The sequence below is a fragment of the Lagopus muta genome, chromosome 1, assembly GCF_023343835.1.
Source record: "Lagopus muta isolate bLagMut1 chromosome 1, bLagMut1 primary, whole genome shotgun sequence".
In the NCBI taxonomy this organism is placed as follows: Eukaryota; Metazoa; Chordata; class Aves; order Galliformes; family Phasianidae; genus Lagopus; species Lagopus muta.
In genome coordinates, this window is record NC_064433.1 from 46,552,608 (window position 1) to 46,573,637 (window position 21,030).

At 39.7% G+C, this 21,030-nt stretch overlaps 1 protein-coding gene across 5 annotated transcripts in view; it reads left to right on the plus strand.

Annotated features, from left to right (window-relative positions):
• Positions 1–16,200: 16,200 nt before the first annotated feature.
• NR1H4 (nuclear receptor subfamily 1 group H member 4) overlaps positions 16,201–21,030 on the plus strand; it is a 40,391-nt gene continuing 35,561 nt past the window's right edge. For 2 of the 5 annotated variants that reach the window (XM_048967249.1, XM_048967282.1), the window contains exon 1: positions 17,093–17,236. The gene's annotated coding sequence lies outside the window, so the exon portion shown is untranslated. The other 3 variants (XM_048967259.1, XM_048967275.1, XM_048967268.1) reach the window with 3 other exon arrangements.

The window sequence follows — 21,030 nt, forward strand, 5'->3', positions numbered from 1 at the left end:
GCACAATGCAGTTTGTTAACAAACCACTCCAAAAAAAACCCAACAGCCCGATCTTTATAACTTTATTTTATTAGGGCGGAATATAATATTTTCTCAAAATCTTAATCTTCAGCTTGGACTTCTTGCAGGTTATAATCAACATCTGGGGACTTGAGTGGCAGGAAGTGGTCAGATGTTCCCACCAGAATATCAAAACAGATGAATGTGATGATGTTAAACTCTTTTGCAACATCAACCACATCTTATGAAAGAGAGAGGGCCACTTCTTTGCGTATGGGCAAACCAAACAACTCCTTTTTCAATCATGTGGAATGTGCATAGTTACTGCAGGAACTGTTCATATGGAAAATAGTATTATGAAAGGAATTAATGTAAGAATCTAAGAATAATCTGACAGCCAGCCTTAGTAAAGAGAAGACCATATAATGGTAATTTTTCAAGTACTGATTAAGCATTGTACTGAGAAGAACACAAAGTGAATGTTCTGTTATGAGAAAAACTACAAGCATCCTGACAATTTCAGAAACAGCCAAATGTGAGAGTTGTGTTTCTTCTGTGGTTAATGCAACTACTATTTCTTACACTTCTGCATTACAACTGTCCCAAGTGACAATACAGTGAGGAGCTCATTTTGCATCCACAAACAGACTACATTGATTTAATTCAGTGGTAGTTTGACTTCAGTGGACAGTTGGGCATTATTAAATGCCTTGAAAGAAATGGTTAACAACTTTTTAACCATTTTAAACTTTTTAAACAGGCTTTTGCACTTAAGTAAGTATTTTCATTCTTTTGTAAGTGTATCTGCTGCCAGGGGTAGAATACAATATCTGAGAAGCTGAAGTTATTTACAGACCACAATGCTTCTCTAGGCAATCACAGTAGGATAGTGGGGCTTTCTCCCTTTCTTTTTCAACTGTTTTAAATTGCCTAAAATGTAAACAGCAACACTACTTGGAAGTCACTTTTCTTTCCTGGAAATCTTTGACAGTTAATCAAGTGTTTGATCTATTTGGTGGCTTCCATACTACCGTATGTCTGAGAATGAAGCCAGTGTATTGGGATTAAACAGGCTTCCAGGATCCTGAATCTCTTTATCTGCAACTTGCTTCAATAGTGATTCCTTGCAGGATCTGAGAGTGCAATCACTGAAGTTGTTTCTTCTAAAAATGTCTTCTTAAAATTTGTTAGAATATGAAACAGTTAAGGAATATAGGAAACTATTGGCACAACCCAACCTGACTCCTAAAACGTCATAGCTCTAAGCTAATGGATGAGAATGACCCAAAGGAGGGATACTGATTAAACTCCAGTAACTGCATTATTTGCATATTTTTCTGTCTCTGTGTCAAAAACAACTTCTTCATGTTTCCCAACATAAGCTAGAACTCATACACACAGTGTTTGAGTTGAAAAACATTTTCTGGTTGTAGATGGGAGAAAAATTTGATTTGTACTGGAAAAGAGATCTCCATCAGGCTTCGTATCATCCATCTCTCATCAATGTGAAATGATAAAAATAGGCCACAGAATAAGAATTTAAATCTGAGAAGAAAAAGTAGGACAGCAAGACTTTGTGCAGGTTGTTCAAACCAACCACTGGCCTTTCTTAACAAAGCTGCAGTTATAATTCCTTGGCACCTTTTTTCCAAGTACAACTAGCAGAAGTTTAATAGTACTTAATACTCCTCTTATGTTTACGTAAGAGTTAAATTAATTTTTCCCAGTAGTGAGAAGGGAAAAAATAATGAGAGAAACAATCAAAATTCACCTCAGTAGAAACTTATCCAGGGAAATAATCACTTGGTCCAAAAAAGCATGCAGACTTCTGGGTAAAATACATAACAAAGGGATCCAGATGTTAACAAAGTGCCAGGAGGAGTCTCATGTGTGTAACATAATTAATTTGAAAGGAGCACAACAAAAATTAATTCAAGGTTACGCAAATTGTGTCACGCGAGTAATTCTAATTGACTCCTGATGTCAGATAGTTATCTTTGAGTTTAGTCGTAATGTTGAGGATTTTTTAAATAAAAATTTTGTAAAAAAACAAGCAAAAAGAATTACTTCCCATTTTCCTTTAAAGATGATAATTAGAACAGTTCTATTTAACTATTTGTATTTTAAGAGAGAGGAGTGAGCAGTGAAAAAGCAGAAAGGGAAAAAGAGAAAAAATGAATGCAAGTTAATGCAAGTTGTAGCTGAGAGCCAGTGCAGACAGAGGGGTGAGGAAGGACCAGAATTCAGCATTCGAATCCCGGACACAAAAATCGAATTTTTGCAGATTTTTGAGTTTGAAGCCTACAAGATGGCTCAAGACCTGATATCCTGCACAGTCTCAAAGTTCAGCAATCTCCTTCAAAGTTTAAATCCCATTAGATCAGGAATAAATAAATGGAGAGATTCAGAACTCCCCATTCTTATGCCATCTGAATGTCTATGTGGTACAGATAACACTACTTACACCATATAGATCCGTATGTATATACAGAAGTCTGGTAGGCTTTGTAAAAGCGCTTTCAATTACACACATACCAACAACAGTTACATCTAAACACCCAGTTGATAACAACGTTTAGGAGTGACAGCAAAAAATATCCTTTCTTATCTCAAACTTTTTGGATTTTAGGAGTTATAATGCTTACTATTCTTAGAGCTCTTTTATATGCAGAATTATATGAGGAAAGAAAGGAATTCGTGTAAGAAATGCAGTAACATTTGTTTTCTTTCATGCTGAAATATCTTGGAAATAAAATGAGAGCCAACACGCTTTTCCTGAGAGCATACCATTTGGATATTTTAAGCCTTCATCATAATAAAAGCTTGACTCATTTAACCTCTCATTCAGTATATCTGCAGCAGTCAACAGACTATGTTTGTTCATCTACAACTGGATTTATCTGCTCAACAGAGCCAGAGCTCAGAATTGTGGTATAGGAAATTGGCATCTACTTTTCTCCTTGTGTTAGGCTCTGTAGTTCTACCTACACAAAAAATTTAGAGTTTCTTTGAGCAGATTACGGCTGCTTTGGTAAATAAGTGTTAGGCAAAAATTGGAACTCATGAAAAATACATCTCTCTTAGCTCAAAGTTTGTTTTTGTTTTTTGTTTTTTTTTCTTTGGAGCACCAACTTCAGAAAAAGAAAAACTTTCATGAAAATGGTAAATATTTAAGGCAGCCAATAAAAATAGTCGTCCTCTCAGGAACTGGTGGTAGTCATCATCAGCACTGTGCCAGGTGTTTTTTGTCTGCTGGGCATAGGAGTAATGAATGGCAAAGGAATTAGTCAGAGAAACTTGCTGATGCTGTGATCGAGATAAGGGCAGTGAGGCTTTCTCTTGCTTTAGGGAGAGGACTTTGATCCTATCTGCTTGTTCCCTTCTATTTCCCTGCGTATGTAATAAAAAAAAAGTCTGCATGTCCTGAGACACTCAGTCTATTTCTTGGCAGTGATCAGTAGTTTGTACTGATAGAAATTTACACAGCTTAGAAGTAGTTTATGAGTCCCTCCTGACTCATGATGGGTAAGGGGAAATTATAGTACCAAAGGGTAACCCGAATTTAGAAGAGAAGAACATGAGCTTTAAGAAGAAAAAGAGCAGCACAATCAACACTGGTGTGCCTATCGTTACTCCCGCGCTACAACACAGCTGTATGGGGCAGGCAGAAGCCGCTTAGAGAGCCCCAGAAGGTAGGTTTTCCCTTAGCAAGGGAATGCAATATCCTCTGTCCTGCACAGTTCACTCCCTGGTTCCTGTTGCTCTATACTGGCTACAGGATACACTTCACATAGCAGTGGGCACAGCACAGAGAAGAATAGCTGTGTTTGTGCTGGACCTCATCTTTACTGTATGTTTTCTTGTTTTCACGAGTGGTTCCTCCCAACCCTTGCTAGCTCATGGTATGATACACAAGACCCTGGACCAGCACAGTCAGTAACAACAAGAATTTTATTTTTAGCAAATTTTATTTTTATATATTTTTCCTTTTCCTTTTTTTTTTTTCTTTGTTTTTCCTTTCCTTATCTTTTACTGGAAAGAGGGACATTTGGTGTTGAAGTTCCTGCTCCAGTGGCAGTGCAGCTGTGGCGCTGAAGTGTTACTCTGGGTGGCCAAAGGCCAAGGCCGCCCTGGCCTGCCCTGCACGTCTGCTCTGCATTAAGGGAAACATCACCCTTGGACAGAGCTGGAGAGCAAAGTTGCTGACAAAACCGGGAGGAAAGCTGCAGTCAGGATCTCTGTCCCCTACCCCTGCTGGCTAAAGTGGTTACAGGAACTATACAAGCATGAGAAACAGCTGCTGTTTCCAAGTCCTTTTCTGCATACTTCATTAATATTTGTACTAGTGCCAACCTCTGTCCCAGCTTCATTAATAATTGTGACCAGTTTAAAGCTGTCCCACGCCCAGTGCTGTTATATTTACTTTTGAGAAGGAGCAGCCCACAGCTAGCTCCTTCTCTCTCCTTTGCTGTTCATAGAGTTAAGCCTCCATTTTCTCCAGTGCTCCTGATCCAACTCAGTGCTCTTGGGCCATAGCTAGGCTGTCTGCTTGTGGATGGAGAAAAGAAGGCTGCAGGGTAACCTCATTGCAGCCTTTCAGTACCTAAAGGGAGCCTATAAACAGGAGGGGAGTCGATTCTTTGAAAGGGTTGATAACAGCAAGAAAAGGGGAAATGGTTTTAAGTTGAGGGAGGGGAGATTTAGGTTGGATGTCGAGGAGAAATTCTTTACAGAGAGAGTGGTGAGGTGCTGGAACAGGCTGCCCAGAGAGGTTGTGGATGCCCATCCCTGGAGGTGTTCAAGGCGAGATTGGATGGGGCACTGGGCAGCCTGGTCTAGTATGAAATGGGGAGGTTGGTGGCCCTGCATGTGGCAGGGGGGTTGGAGATTCATGATCCTTGAGATCCCTTCCAACCCTGGCCAATCTGTGATTCTGTGATTCTGTGATGAGAGCAATGTGTTTGTGTTCCCATTGGAATGGATTATTTTAGCTAGCCCTGGGATGGGATATGCTCTTTCTTAACATTGTGGGGTCCCCACAGATTGCAGTATGAGGAGGGCAGGAGTAAGGGCAAGTTGCCCACTGATCAGCTGGCTCTCACGTGCTGTAGCTCAAGAGGGAGGGTTATCCAGCAGTAGGTCTTCGGCAGTTATATATTTTTCAGTGAAGGAATGGCATTGGTTCAAACCAACTGTTGAAAAAGACTTCCCCAGAATTTTACAAAAGAATTTGATTCTTCAAAAAGGAACATGGGAGAAGTTTGCTAACGGGTTGTTCTCTGGCATCTGTCAATGTTTGGCTCTTACAGGACAAGGCATATTTTATGCTCAAGACCCACAGTTTTTTTCTTGAGCTATCATACTGTTGCAACAGCTGAAGGACAGCAAACCCCTCCAGCCCAACAGACTACGCATGTAGATTTCCTCAGAAGGATTGTTTAGTACAAATCATTTTAGAGAGCACAGTTTTTCCTTCTTAATATTTTTCATTAGTCCATCCCTGAAAATAATTACAAAATAACTAAAGACCATCTAAGCTGCCAAATTTGGGCAGAGTTGGAGTTTCAGCACACGGTGTACTCCCAAGTCCGTGAGTAATACTTTCATTTATTTTTTTACATTAGTTTTATTCAGAAAGATGGATTTCTGTAGCTAGTGACTTACTGAAATGGGCCCTGATTAATTTGGTTATTCTAAAACACCTAATTTCTTACTGCATCATCGAAAAATTAAGGCTGGAAGGGAGCTCTAGACATCACCTAGTACAAATTCTCCGCTAAAGCAGGGTAAGGTAAAACACAAACCCCGGCACCACACCCCGTTGAGTTTTGAGTATCACCAAAGATGGAGATTACACCTTCTCTGAGCGAACTGTTCCAGTTTTTGACTCTTCTCACAATGAAACAATTTCTTTCTTTTTTTTTCTTTTTTTTCTTTTTTTTTTTAAGTTAAATATTTTTCCCTGAATTTCAGTCAGTACCTGTTACCTCTTTTCCTGTGTCCTAGTTTTGGCTGGGACAGTTAATTTTCTTCATAGTGGTTGGTATGATGCAATGTTATGGATTTAGGAGAAAAACAATGTTGAAAATGTGTTTGTTTTTTTTCTCAGTTCTCTCCCCCATCCATCTGGGTAAGGGAAGTGATGAGCGAACAGCTGTGTGATGCTTAACTGCTTGCCAGGTTAAAACATAACAGACTGTAACTGAATATTTTTAAGAGTCTGACTCCATCTTCTTTACTTCCCTCCTTCATGTATTCATACACCTTAATGTGATCCCCCCCAAGCTTTATCTTCTCCAAACTGAAACAGTCCCAGCTTTCTCAGCCTTTCATCACATATCGTGCTTCAACACCTTAAACATCTTAATGGCTCTTCATTAGGCTTGCTCCACTAAGTCTGTGTCCTACCTGCACTGGGAAGCCCAGAACTGGCCCTAGCACTCCATATAAGTCTCTCCAGGGCTGAGCAAACAGGAGGATTCAGCTCCTTTGACCTGTTGGCCTTCTTTGTGAGGGCATGCTGCTTGATCATCTTCAGTTTGTCCACCAAGACACTCATGGCCTTCTCTGCTAAGCTGTTTTTCAGCCCCCATTCTGTACTGGTACACAGGGTTATTCCTCCCCATGTGTAGGACATGGATTTCCCTACAATGAACTTTGCAATATTTCTTTTAGGTCATTTCTCTCACTTGCCAAAGACACTCTGAATGGCAACATGGTCACTCTGTGTATCAACCACTCCTCCAGTTCTAGACCTTCTGCAAAGTTGTTGGGGGTGTATTGAGGAAGTATTACTTTTCAGAAAGGGTGGTCAGGCACTGGAATGGACTGCCCAGGGAGGTGGTGGAATCACCGACCCTGGGGGTGTTCAAGGAAAGGCTGGATGTTGCGTTGAGGGACATGGTTTAGTGGGAGCTATTGGGAATAGGTGAACGGTTGGACTGGGTGATCTTTTAGGTCTTTTCCAACCTTAGTGATTCTATGATTCTATGATTCTATGATTCTCCAATCATCCATATCCTTAATGCAGTTAAATCCAGATATTGAACCAGTAATGAATGCTGTACAGCTGGGCTTCATGCTGCTGACCTCAAAACCTTTTTTCTTTCAGTTTTCTATCCACCTCTCCATTGATGTTTGGGGATACAGTGCTGAAAGGTTTGCTAAAGTGAGGGTCTCCTATTGTACAGCAAGAGAGCCTTCTCACTATAGAAGATTATTACGATCCTGATATACCTGTAGAAGCCTTTCTTACCGCCTTTCACATCTGTTACCAGATGTAATGTCAGGTGGGCTTTAGCTTTATTAACCCTTTCTCTACAGTCTTTGCATGCTCTGTATTCCTAATGGCTCACCCTACACTCTTCCTCCACCAGTTGTAAGTTTCTTTTTTTATTTTTGATTAAATCAGGAGCTCCTTGTTCATCCAGATAGGTCTCTTGCTGCCTTTGCTAAATTTCCTGCTTTTTACAATGGACTTTTCTGGAGCATGGAGGAGATGACTTCTGATTATCAAACAGTTCCTCCAGATCACTCTTCTCTCCAGGGTCATGTTCCCATGAGATTCTTTGAAGCAAATCCTACAAAGGGCAAAGGATGCTACCCTGGTGCAAGGCTGTGTTCCTCCAGTGACAGCAGGACCCATTAATGTTATTAAAATCCTTCATGACGACCAGGGGCTGAATGCAAGAGACTTCTTCTAGCTGAACAGAGAAGGTCTCATATACTTCTTTCTCATCGATCTAGAAAAGATAGCCACAACATTGGCCTGCTTCCAGTCCATACTTTACAAGCTCCACGCTGGCTCACCTTCCATCCCAAGGCGGAGTTCCCTCATTCCTGCTGCTGTCACATAGAGGGCAACTCCATCTTCTCCCTGTGCTCTTCTGCCTCTGCTAAAGAGCATGTATCCATCTAAAGCAATGTTCCAGTAGTGTGAATCATCACATCCTGTCTCCATGATCCCAGTGAGACAGGAGCCCTGCAGCATATGTGTAATTTCTGTTGTTTTTCCCCTGTAGCTGCATTAGGGAGCAGCTAATTTTTTCAGCAGGAACTGAGTGAGTATCTGTCTTCTAAAGGAAAAAATACTGGAGGCATCTTAATTTCTTAATTTGCTTAATTCACTTCCAAAACTAGTAGGTGATTGCTAAAATATTGTTATGTTGGGATATTAAGTAAAGGGGTCAAGGGTGAGTACAGAAAAAGCATTTTTTCACACCTCAGTTATTCCTTTGAAGTAATCCAAGGTCAGGTGTAAGGGCAGTCGAGGTCACATTTCACTTTAGCGCCTTCTGGCTGACATTCCTGTTACGGAAATCATTCTGCCTGCCCAGTTCTGCTGGCAGCCTCGAAAAAGAAGAGTTATTTTGGCCCTAATAGATCAAGCTTTTCCACTTGAAGAAATACGGAACAATATCATTTACAAAACAAAGACTTACAAAATTGCAGAAGCTTAAAATGCCTGGTTACAGACACTCAAATTCCTGGAATAAATTGACAATATTCCAAATTAGACTTTATCAGCTTCTTTGCAATACAGCCCATTTTACTGGCATGCTGTTCAAAGGTTTCTGTTGCAACTCGTATTTAGGAGAGTTACATAAAACGATGTAGGAATGAGTGACAAAGGTTTTATTTATTTCGTATTATTATCTGTTGACTTTTAAAGACCTGAGTGAAAAGACAGGTTAAGCAACAAGTCAATGATTAAACTGAGAAAATAAGCATCCACTAGAATAGTTTTAAAAGAGCTTTAGAAAGTATCTGATATGTAAAATACAGTTCTCTCAGTTGCAAGTTGAACTGATCTTCAGCATCAGTGATTTTTGTGTGTGTGTGTGTGTTTGCTACCACTTAATAAAGTCTCCAATATTTATTAATTATATTCCTTGGGAAATTTATTTTTGTGTGATCTTTAATGTCAGAGGAAAGGCATATATCTGGTAAATCTCATATTTATATCAACTTTACAACAGGCCTGGTTGTTCCTATATTTTGCCAAAATATTAAAGGACTGATGCTTTTCCAATTGAACTTCCTGAATATAGAAGGTATTGTGCTATAGCAGTGACTTTAAGATCTTGCGTAGTTCAAGGTGCTCCTTACTGACTTGAATAGTCGTTCTCCCACCTGGAAAACAGCAGTTCTCTGCTGTTTTCTGATTCTGAGTTATCTTCTTAGACTAAATTGAAAATGGTAAGAGCTATGTATGCTCTTCCTTGGCCCTCTCTGCAATGAGTTGGATATGCAGCTAAGCAAATGCTGCTTCAGGGTTTATGTGTATTTCCAAATTGACATCACGTATTCAAGAGAAAAACACTTTCTGTTCTTAAAAAAAGATCTTGCTACAAGGATTTATTTTTCCTCCATCAGTCTTTTATTTTGCAAGATGTATATTTAATGGCTGCTGTTAATAAAGCATCCAATCTGAAATACAGTTACGTGTCTATCTGCACAGAATAATTTTCCATGTCCTCTGGGAGGAAACTCACACAAATTCTTGTTGTGTTTATGTGAGCAAGCATGACATGTGGGAAGTTATCAGTTTAACAATTTTAGAACAGCACCTTTAGAACAACTTCATTTTTATCTAAACAGCGTACTGTTGCTCTAGCATTTGGTACCTTTGATGCACTTATGAGCTTCTGCTTCTCTTATTATCATCAGCAACTACTACAGGGGAAAGTACTGGGAAAAGGACAGGCCACATTATTTGTCCCTCAGATGTCAGTGGTGTTAATTTATTTGTCAATCATAGTCTCAGATTCTGTTTCCTTTGAGTAGATATACCAGCACCTGCACATATGAACACACAAATCCTTCAGCCAAAAATCTTTCACATGCAAGTCTCTGCAGCTAAGACTCAGCTGTAGTCCCCATGATGACCAAAACAGCAGCTCCTCAGTTATTGATAGTTTGTTCTGTTATGTTTTAAATTTTCACTGAAATTTAATTTGTTACTTTAATTCCAGCCATTATTCCAAGAACAGCCACTATTTCTGTAACAGTAACCTTTATCTATCTGCTGTTACGGTAACTGGTATATATGCCCAAAAAAATGCAAATATATCTAAAGTAGGCTGATTGGAACGCTGAGGCCAATCTTACAGGCATCTAAGGACTTATTCCAGCATGGGTTAGCTGCTGAGGAGAGGCTGCTGCATGTATGAACAGAGTTCATCTTCTGGGCAGGCAACTCCACTTCCTGGGAAAAGGACCAGCTTTGGGAAAAGGCTTGTCAGTGGAGAGAGTGAGACCACATGCACTGCCCAGCTTAAGGCGATTTTGTGGAAACCTTGAGGAAAAGGATAGAAACCTCTAATGTGGCTCTGTATTTTTGAGGAGTCACTATAGAGGTGGAACAGTACTCATGCTTTGAACTGATTTTTCCACATTTTCACCTATATTGTCTCAGCCCTACACGTTTATTTATAGAAACAGAGAAAACCCTAGAAGTCACAAATTTGTAAGATTCTCTTCCTTGTAAAAGTTTTTTCAGCCCAAAGGCAGAAGGAGAATTAGACAAATTTCTCAGGCAAATAATCTACTCTGTAACTGTTCTCTAGATAACCTGTTTTTGTTATACTGTTTCCGTTGCAATGTGAGATGGGAAAATGAAATGCATTTGCCAAGTGAGATTAGAAATAAATGAGGGAACTGCCAATGCAAATATTCATATTTTGGGATATAACCCAATTTTGAACAAAAAGAATGGAGAGATCAGGTTCTGATATAAAAAGATCTTCTGCACAGTGTGCCCAACTTAATAATGCAATGAGATAAGTAACATCTGCATTTCCTTATCTGCATTGTTTAAATTTAATAAAATTATTATTGCATTTAATTTCTTTCTTCCATAAAGGGAAGTAATTTGTTTTCAGAATGGTAAGATGTAAACTGAAGATAAAGGAAGAAAGGAAAAAACAAACGGAATCCCTCAATTCTCCCAAGACCTACTGTCTAACATACTTTTCTTCAACTTCCACACCTTTATTTGCCCTCCAGATTTCCTTCTCTCCTCAGTACCTGCTGTTTTCAGGTGGCTGTCAATGGGATGGTCAGTGACCTGGGCCTTGGTGCATGGAGTTAGGATCCTCTGCCCAGCTGTCTATGTTTGCTCTTATCTTCTCCATTTCACCCCTGTGTTTCTTAGCTCCCAACACACGCACACTTGCCCATTCACTTGCTCTCTACTGCACCCGATATAACCATGTATATCTAATGTTCCCCCAGATTAATGTGCACCTAATGTGTGGCAGAGTAGGGTACTATGACTGTACCTCATGCTTTGTTTACACTTCTGTGCACCTCTGTGGCAAGGGAAACTGTTGCTCTGGGAAAGTTGTGGCCAAAAATCTCTTTGCTGGAATGTACCTAATAGCAGTGCTTCAGTTTCATCAGTCATAGAATCATAGAATCTCCAATGTTAGCAAAGCCCTCTAAGATCATCCAGTCCAACCATCCAACCATCACCAATATTTCCCTCTAAGTGTCACCCCAACAAAATCTCCTGCTGGGGTGGGAAGGACTCTACGAACACATTCATGGATGCCTCTGTTAGAATTCAGAGGGGAGTAATCTAATATGATATATTTTCTTACTTCTCTGAGTTTGACAATATTGCAGCTACATACAAGATCCAAAATAGTCTAATTTTCAGCCCCTTTTGTTTTTCTTAAGCAGGTGGAGTCATGAATCACTTCAGCTGAACTTGTGACAATGGATTTTCATCTCAGTCTTTACAGCAGAATTTGAACATTGGGTTTGGTCTTGCTGCTGTTCCTCTTGCCTGCTGCAAGTATCTAAAGTTGGTCACCACTGTTCCTACATTTGGTAAGGAACAAGGAGCAAGCAGTTTTCAAAACCAGCAATGGCTCTGAGGGCAATTATACACCAGGAGACTGAGGGCACTGAGAGGTCTTGATGGCCCTGACTTTCCTCAGCTGGACCCTGTCAGTGGTCAGTCTCAAGCCTGGGCCTTCAGTCCTGGCCTGAGCTAAGTTAAGGCTGTATATGATGTCTTCTATCCAGGCTTGCTGTGGATATGAGATGTAGCCTGCATCGTCTTCTGTCCTGCCTCTGCTCCGCCTCCTGGGTGAACCTCATAATGATTCTGCAGGTAGTGTATCTCTAGACCTGTGTCTAGCCTTGCCTTCTGCTCCTATTGATCTTCACTGATCTCTAGATGTGCAGTGGGCTTGATTTGCCACCGACTTTCTTTGGTTCTGTTGCTACAGCACCTGGGCCTTGCTCAGGTGCTGTGGGACTGTGCATTGTCAGTGGGGCTATCTTTGGCTCCTGACTTCTTTTCCTATTGAAGCAGCCTTGTTCTTCCCTGACACATAAAGATCTTCCTTGCAGAATGAAGAATGCAGCCTCTTCCAAACTGAACTCTACTTGACTTTTCATAGCCAAATCTAATGCTTCCTCTTTCCCTGAAAAGACAATGAGCTTTCTATAGTTACTGAGTGTGTGATGGCTCCCCTGTACTCTCAGTGGTCCTGGAATCTTGGAACAGGATGAAGCTGTGCCCCTGCATGTGGGTATCATCTGGAGTGCAGCACCTGTTCTGCCCTCCCTATCAACAAGCAGTGAGAGCAATCATTTTTGTGCCTCAGAGCAAGGTAGTATCTCTTTTAGGAGAAAAGGTTCAAAACAGAGCAATGAGCTACTTAAAAGGCCAGTAGTGACTCTGATTTGCCAAGCTACATTGGTGGAGGCTCCTCCTATACCTCCAAAGATCTATGGCTTCTACAATCCATTCATATAATCTGCAATGTTCTCTCCTATCCTGAAAGAATCAGTTTCTTGTCAATTGCTGAACCAGTCCTAAACATCTTTCCTTTGATGCAAAATACATTATTAAAAGCAAGCAGGAGTTTAAATGTTTGCAGAAGGAATTTCCTTAGTGCATTTCAGGCAGAAACTAAAAAAAAAAAGATCACTAAAATATTCTAATATTTACTTATTAATGATACTTCGCTCATCACCTTTGACATTCAGTTTAGAAGAACTATTTATTAATGAAAGGGTAGTGCATTCATTTACTGGAACAGATCAACATTTCATAATATTTTTCTCTCTCCAAATATTTACATAAATGAAGACTAACCCTAATTGCACTCAATTACTATCTTACTGTATAACATCAAAATATCAAGAGGAAAAAAAAATGAAAGAATAAAGTGTATATTTACCCCAAGGCCGGTAGCAGGACTTCTTATCAGCTGATACTGTACTAACACTTTTGACTTAAAGCTGTGATTCCTCTAGTAACTTTTAAACTTGTAACCCCTAGCAGGAAAGAAGAGAATGGGGGAAAAGTATATAACATCAGTGCCTTACTTAAGATTTAAAACCAATGAGAGAATCTGATGTTGCATAACCATAAAACTTATTCATAGCAAAACACATTCTAAATTCCAGATGAAGTCAGCTAGAGGGAGGTAGACCAAGTTCCAAACACTGAAGTCCACTATCTGACAGTGTTTCTGATTCCACATATGGTCAGCATTTCCATTGCAGCAGGTCAGTTGCAAGATGGTATCACATTAATTACATATGTGCTCCTGCTAGAGCACACTGGCTAACTATTAACTGTCTACCATCAGAGAGGAATTCCTCCCTTGCTGTTATGCTTCATGACTCTACTTTAAATATGTGAGTGATAAAGGCAAAATGTTGGATTACATCAGTGCAGATCATAGAATTGTTGAGCAAATTCTGCTGTGTCCAGAAACCAAATAATCAGAGAGTAACTTATAAATAAGTGGCTCAGATTAGTGAAAGATTTACTCTATAAATGAAACTGATCTTAACACTGGAGCTAATCTTCTGCCTTTGAAATACAGGAGGGAAAAGAACGATGTAAAGTTATTGGAGTTAACTCACTGAAACTTTGTACCCCATTCTTTTCCTATTTTTTTGCCCATTCAGAAGCACCCTTATCTATTAAGATTACATAATTATCTTTCCGTGATAAAATTTATTGTAAGCTGGTGATAATTTTGGCCATTCTTCAAGAAATGAAGTGCTTTCTTTTCATTAGACTGGTGAACAGTGGTATTTCTGAGAGTGCCCAAGAGTATGTAATGACCAATCCAATGAGACAGACTGTGAGCCAAAGCACTGTAAGTGACTTGTGCCTTCTGTGCAGCAGCTGTAAATATACAGTGCTGCAAGGATGCAAGAGGAGGTGCAGGTGACTCTGTATTCAGTGGATAGACCATTATTTATAACCAAATCAGAAACACTTTACAGATTTTTACCAATGGCTTTTGTGGAGGTGTGGCTTGGGTAGGCTCTTTAGAAAAGACTTTCTATCTGTGGGAACTGGATTTGAACCATTTAACTCCCACTTTTCTCCCCTGTAGATATCTCTTACAGCGCTATAGAAGACATTTGATTTGCTCTAAACCCTTTCCATTCTATTTTCATTTTCATGTCAGCCACAGTAAAATATGAACAGAATCACAGAATCACAGAATCACAGGGTTGGAAGGGACCTCAAGGATCATGAATCTCCACCCCCCTGCCACAGGCAGGGCCACCAACCTCCCCATTTCATACTAGACCAGGATGCCTAGGGCCCGATCCAGTCTGGCCTTGAACACCTCCAGGGATGGGCATCCACAACCTCTCTGGGCAGCCTGTTCCAGCACCTCACCACTCTCTCTGTACAGAATTTCCCCTCAACATCCAACCTAAATCTCCCCTCCCTCAACTTAAAACCATTTTCCCTTGTCCTGCAGTTTTCTACCCTTTCAAAGAGTTGATTCCCCTCCCCTCTATAGCCTCTCTTTAGGTACTGAAAGGCTGCAATGAGGTCACCCCGCAGCCTTCTTTTCTCCAGGCTGAACGAGTCCAGCTCCCTCAGCCTGTCTTAACAGGGAAGGTGTTCCAGTCCCCTGATCATCTTCATGGCCCTCCGCTGGACCCTCTCCAACAGCTCCCTGTCTTTTTTTACTGGGGACTCCACACTGGACAGCTGGCTTGATCTAGTAATGCCACATGTCATTGCTATAGGCAACACCTCTTCTGATCATGTGGATTTTTTCTTGTTTTTTTTTCAATAATGTATCAGAAGTACTGATTAGTGGACAAAGCACAAGTTTGCCACTTTGTCTTTTATTACTGGATGAAAATTAAAGACACTTTAATGTAATAAATTCTTTGGTGAATGGAGGTATTAAATTCTGCTTCCTTCTTTTGTACACTCTTTTCTATCTGAAGAACAACATCCATGCAGAGAAAAATGCTTTTGGAGGAAGAGCCTTTACTGAAGGTTTGTTTCTAGGGACTTTAAATATCAATTGAGCTGTGCTATTAAATACCTAGGACTGATCCTGCAAGGGGCTGAAAGCTGGAAGACCCAATTTAAGGTCTTCAGAATTAGTCAATAGACGAGACATAATACAGTGTGAGACATAATATGGTATTTGTGAGATATCTTCATGCAGCTTCTGTTGCTTCACCTGGTAACTGACAAAACCCTATTACTGGCCTCAGGTTGACTGAAGAGTTCTTTTTGCATGTGTTTCCTAGGCACCACCAGAGTGTGTACTTACTGGAAATTGTCAGATGGGATGTTGGCATGTTTTGTGCGAGACCACCTGCTTCCTTTGGGCAGAATTGTTTTGGAAGAATTATCTTCTTTGCCAGCACTGAAAATGCTTCTGAGAATAAATTTGTGAAATGGAAATCTCATCATTTACAGTGGTGATGACTTTCAGGGAATCAGCAAAGACAGCTAGTCTATTTATCATGCAGCCAGTGTCTGCTAGAAGGAATTGTGGGCACAAACCCCTGAAAACAGTGGTGTCCTGCAGAAGCTTTATGGCACTGATCCCATCAGAAACCTGTCAGACCATGTGTGTTTGGCTATCAGGTGAACCTACAAGAAGATCATGAGAAAGACCATTTATTACGTTTTAAAGAGAAAGACAGTTCCATTTTCCTTGACGGAAGCTGGAGGATGAATACAGCTTTTCTAATTTATTTATTTCAACTTGGAGAGAAGAAGGGAATATTGCTGTTGATAACTTCAGGGCAGGCAACCGTCACCTTTCTCCCAGAAAGTGTTGTGTTTGTTGTCCAATGCCTGTCTCCTGGAGTAGGAGGCACAGCTTGTGTGCACGCACTCTTAATCAGACAGTGCAAATATGAAAAGGACGAGGAGAGAGAACAACTACAGTGTGGGAGACACAAACTCATTTCCCATAAGCGGTGCTGCCATTTGTCCTTCCTGGCTGAAATTTGCCTCAATTCCACTGCCAAATCAACTCATCCCCAGAGGATATGTCATCAATACAGAACAAGGTATTATTACCCTAATTATGTGGATGCCATGTTGTAACAGAACAGCCTGGCTTCGCTGCTCTTTACTTTCAATTTCCTTACTAGGTAAGTGAGGATGTAATTGTTCAAGGCTACCTTTCTGTCAGTAGTAAGAGATTAGCATCTTCACGTACAGTGCACCCAGGATGTGTTTCACCATCTCCCAGGACTACATTCTTCCATTTGTGCACAAAAGGGTGCAAGAAACAACTAGGTTTAAAGTTAAGGATCTCAGCTGCATTCCCAAAGCTTTATGGGATGAGCTAGAATCAAAATGATGCAGTTTGTTAGAAAATGTGCCAAATCTGGGAACTGAACTTTAACGTCTCATGATCCCTGGAATGTTGTAACTCACAGCCCATTCTGCTTTTTCAGTATTTGGTATCATGCTCTGAAATGTTCAATTGCCCTCTAAAGTGTAAATATACCAGAAATACTTGAAAATCAGATACATAACTTGGAATGCCATCTGAACTCCTTGACTGGAAAAGGAAAGGATGCTGAGATTGTCATAAAAATTTATGTGTGCAAGAAAAGTATTACAATTAACAGCGTGGTACTATCTCTGCACTTTTTGAGCCAGCCTCCCCCACACATGAAGCCAGAGTATTAATGAGCATCTCAGATCTCTGAGCTGATGGACAAGCTGGGATTCAAAATGTTTTAATACAGCCTGTGTTTAGAGAGTTTTGCAAAGAAAGAATTGTTAATGAGTAATCCTTGTCCATTAGGGCACAGAGCCAATGAGCCCAAGCTTTGATTCATTGTGTTATCACTACAGGCTTCTGCTAAACCTAAAAACAAAACAAAAATGTTCCTGTGTGAGAATCGTTAGGATACTGAACTGACTGCAGAACTGTCTTACATCCTGCCATCCACGATATTGCAGAAAAGGACAGTAAGTAGTAACTTCTTACATTGCTATATCTTGCTCTTATGTTGCACAGCATAAAAGCAATTTTCTCACTAGAATTACTTAGAGGATGTTAATGAATTCTCGGTCAGGATAGAAGGAATTTTAAAAGAATAACAAGAGGAGAAGTAACTTTGTCTATAGAACTGATGCAACAACAGATATTCCCCTTGGGGGGGAAAAAAAAAGTTGAGATCATAAAAAAAAACCGACATGGTTGGAATTTGTCATTAGAAAGCTGCCTTTAGTGCCTTTGTGTTGGTTGAAAAAAGAGCTTAACTTTGACACTGCATCTTTCCTGAAATAACACAATCTCGTTAATTATGTGCCTCAGCTTTGATTGCACTGATTTGTTTGCTTTTTTTTTTTTTTTTTCATTTTAAGAAATGGAAAAGAATTGATTAATGGAAAAATGGGAATAATCTACATAGGATGATCTAAAGGAGTAGTTATATTCATTTTATATAATTTCTCATTTAGACAGATTTGTGTATAGATACCGGGTGCATCTTCTGAAGTCCAGAACTTCAGCACTTATAACTAGCATAAGCAAAAAGGAGTTTTGCATTTCAAGTGACTACTGTTAAAATCTTTAAATTTAAGAAAATGTCAGTTTACTTTGAATGCTCCTGCTAGCCTTATGCCTTCAAAATACTGCAAGAGTGGCACACATTTGACATACATTTCTTATTTTTACTGTTGTTGCTCATGTTACAGAGAGCTCAGAGCCCCCAGTTGGCTATATGGGAGCTCAAAAACAGGATGGGAAAGGAAGCATGGCTGCTGAGACAGGAAAAAGGTGCTGGAGAAAGGAAAAGTGCAAAGGAATGGTGTTCAGTTCAGCCCAGAGCCAGACCGAAGTGCCCCACTCTTTGAAGTCAACCTGCCTACGTTCAGAAATGGCATCAAGTCTTTTGGCTGAGCTTTCACTTCTACTTGTGATTTGTCCCTTCAAAATAAGCAGTATGAATATCTCGTGTTTTATCTGTGCGCTGTATCTCTTTAATTCCTTTGAATTTGAACATCATACTAAAAGCAGACAGCCACACAGAGTAAATTTCAACCAAACGCATTTCTAAAACTTGCTCATATTGTTGCTTATGTTCTGCGTCAGTTGCTGCATAGCTGCCCATGGTGCCATGCATGCCATGGTGATCTGGCAGTGAAAGGCTAGAAGCGAGGAGTGTGAATCTTCCTCATGCTTTCATGTCTTTGATATACTTTAAAGAGAACAGGCAGGCACATAGAAAGACTTTCATAAAAGCGAGGCTTTGTGTTGAATATTCTATAAAAAGGCTACGAGGCAAGATCAAAAGCTTGTGATCTAGATGGGAACCTTTCCATTGATGTTAACAGTGTTCGAATCAGGCCATGGATTAACTGAAACTTCTCTGAGAACTGGTGGCCACATGTGTAAAGAATAGGAAAATTATTACAGGGCAGAAAGAAGGAAAAGTTTTACTAATATTTGTGAAATTTTTTGCCGGTACTTTGACATAGCTTCCTTGACTGAGATACTGAAACAGATAAAGTCAATCTTCTGAAGGTAATTAGAGTTTTAAGGAGGTTTTCTGATGATCAAACATATTTTTGCTTTAGCTGAAAGGATGAGTCTATGGTGCTTTTTACTTTCAGTGAGCCCAGTCAATTTTAACTGTAATTACTCCACAGAGAGGCTTGGTTTTGCTAACACAGAAGCCAGGGGAAGTTTTTGTATTGATGATAGAAGGCAAAGAGGCAGTTCATTGATAAGAGTACACAATAAAACTGAAAGACCCACATCTGTGTGCATGTGTGTGTGCATACACACATTTGTATACACTCAGCAGCACCTCTCATAAGAAGGCCAAATAAACATGCATACACGTATTTGTTGTTCTTTCACCGTATAAATCTCAAATTTCTCACTTAAACATCAAATGCATAACCATGTATTGACTGTTTCGATGTGTGCTAAAATTATGTAATTCAGAGCTCTTCATACATAATTGGTGAAGATAAGTTCAAGAAACTGAGTATATGTTTTGCTGCATATATACTGAGCTTTTTCTTTACTGTCTTATTTTGCCCTGTGAAAATAATCTCAAAAGGTGGAGCAAATAGTTTTTGAATAAGCTTATCTAAAGTAATAATTTGAAACAAAGAGCTTCATTACTTGTTTCATGCCTCTTCATTTCTCTTTAAGGGCTCTATTTTGGAGAACAGTATTGATTTCCTATGCACTTATTGCCCTTATTTCAGCTTTTCCCTCATCTGATGATTTTTTTTGGTTACACATCATGATGGAACATTGGTTAAGTGTGGTAAGATAGTTGAGGTTTTGGACTGATAAAGAAATCTGAATTAAGAGAGTGGTTGCTGATCCCCCTTCATAGACATGAAGTGCCTCTAAAATCTGTGATGACATAGTTTTATGTCACCAAAACAAATAAATGTCTTATCTTAGGAAAACAAAAATTCTGTTGAGAGGTTCTGTGCACAGGTGGTGCAGATGGCTCTGTATGTCTCCCCACCATGTCACCAGCAAGTAATGTACCTTTGTATGCCTGCTGAGTGGCCCTGTATTGCCTGTCAGTGCCATGCTTCTGAAGTTGCTCCATGAGAGTTGGAGCAAGCTGAGACCATGGCTGTTTAACTACAGGAATAGCCCCAGAGGATTAAGCTGAGAAGTGGCTAATGGCATGGTGTAAATCATGGAAACAGCTATTTGAAAGCGGAGAAGTCTGCCTCTGGGTCTGTGGCGCTTTGTGACATTGACTTATGCTGACCTATCTGTACCATTTCCTAGAACTGAAAGAAGTGTGGAAGAAGTGGTGCTTAAATATCTCATTGTGTAAGTGATGTGAAAGCTGAAAATCATTAGCTGCTGCTTTTGAATTACTGATGAAATTAATTGGGTAAATCTACCAGGTTCACAGCAGGTTGTAGCTAGGAGCATTCTAAAGCAAAATATAAATCAGTATTTAATGAAGAGTTTGGCATTCAGGAAAATTTACAATAGCAAAGCTACATGTAATGGAAAAACAAATTTCTAGCCTTTTCAGTGGTGATCAAGCCTTATATATGACAAAAGTCCTAGTAAGATATGATCAATTTCTTTCATGAATTCCAGTAAATGGTCTACATCAGCTGAATATATTAAAGGAAATTATAGATAGGTAGATAGATATGCACTTACATATATAAAAAAAATGGGAACTCTAAAATCTTTATGAATATTTGACTGGAATTGAATCTGCCTAGGTCAAAATTAATGTGGGAGGAGGGGTGAAGTTACAAAACAAGTTACAAAAAAAGTAATGTCTGAGCATACAGGGAAGTTGTAGCAAATATGCCACAGATTTATCACAATGAACGAAGCACTGTTAATGGCATCATTTGTGTCTGTGTGTAAAGAATAACAGAGCCTAGGAACTCTGTCTTGAGTGATGTTATTCAATGATATGTTAAGAAAAGAATAATTGGATAGTCTTAAAGGAATAGTTCAAAGAGACTGTAAAAATGCAAATATCATTAGAGTATAACATGCAGCTTTCTTACCTTACATGCAGCACAGACTAGACAGATACAGGATAAATAGCATACAAGCTAAGGAACTGTGCATAAAAATTTTAACTGTATACCAAAATACTCAGTAAATAATGCCACAGGGATCTGTCTTTAAAATGTCCTGATATAACACCCCAAATCCTCTAAGAACATGAGGTACTACACTCTGTGTGAATATATAGGAATTCACAATACCAGTGCTGTTGTCAGCTGTAGTAGTGTTAGCTAGC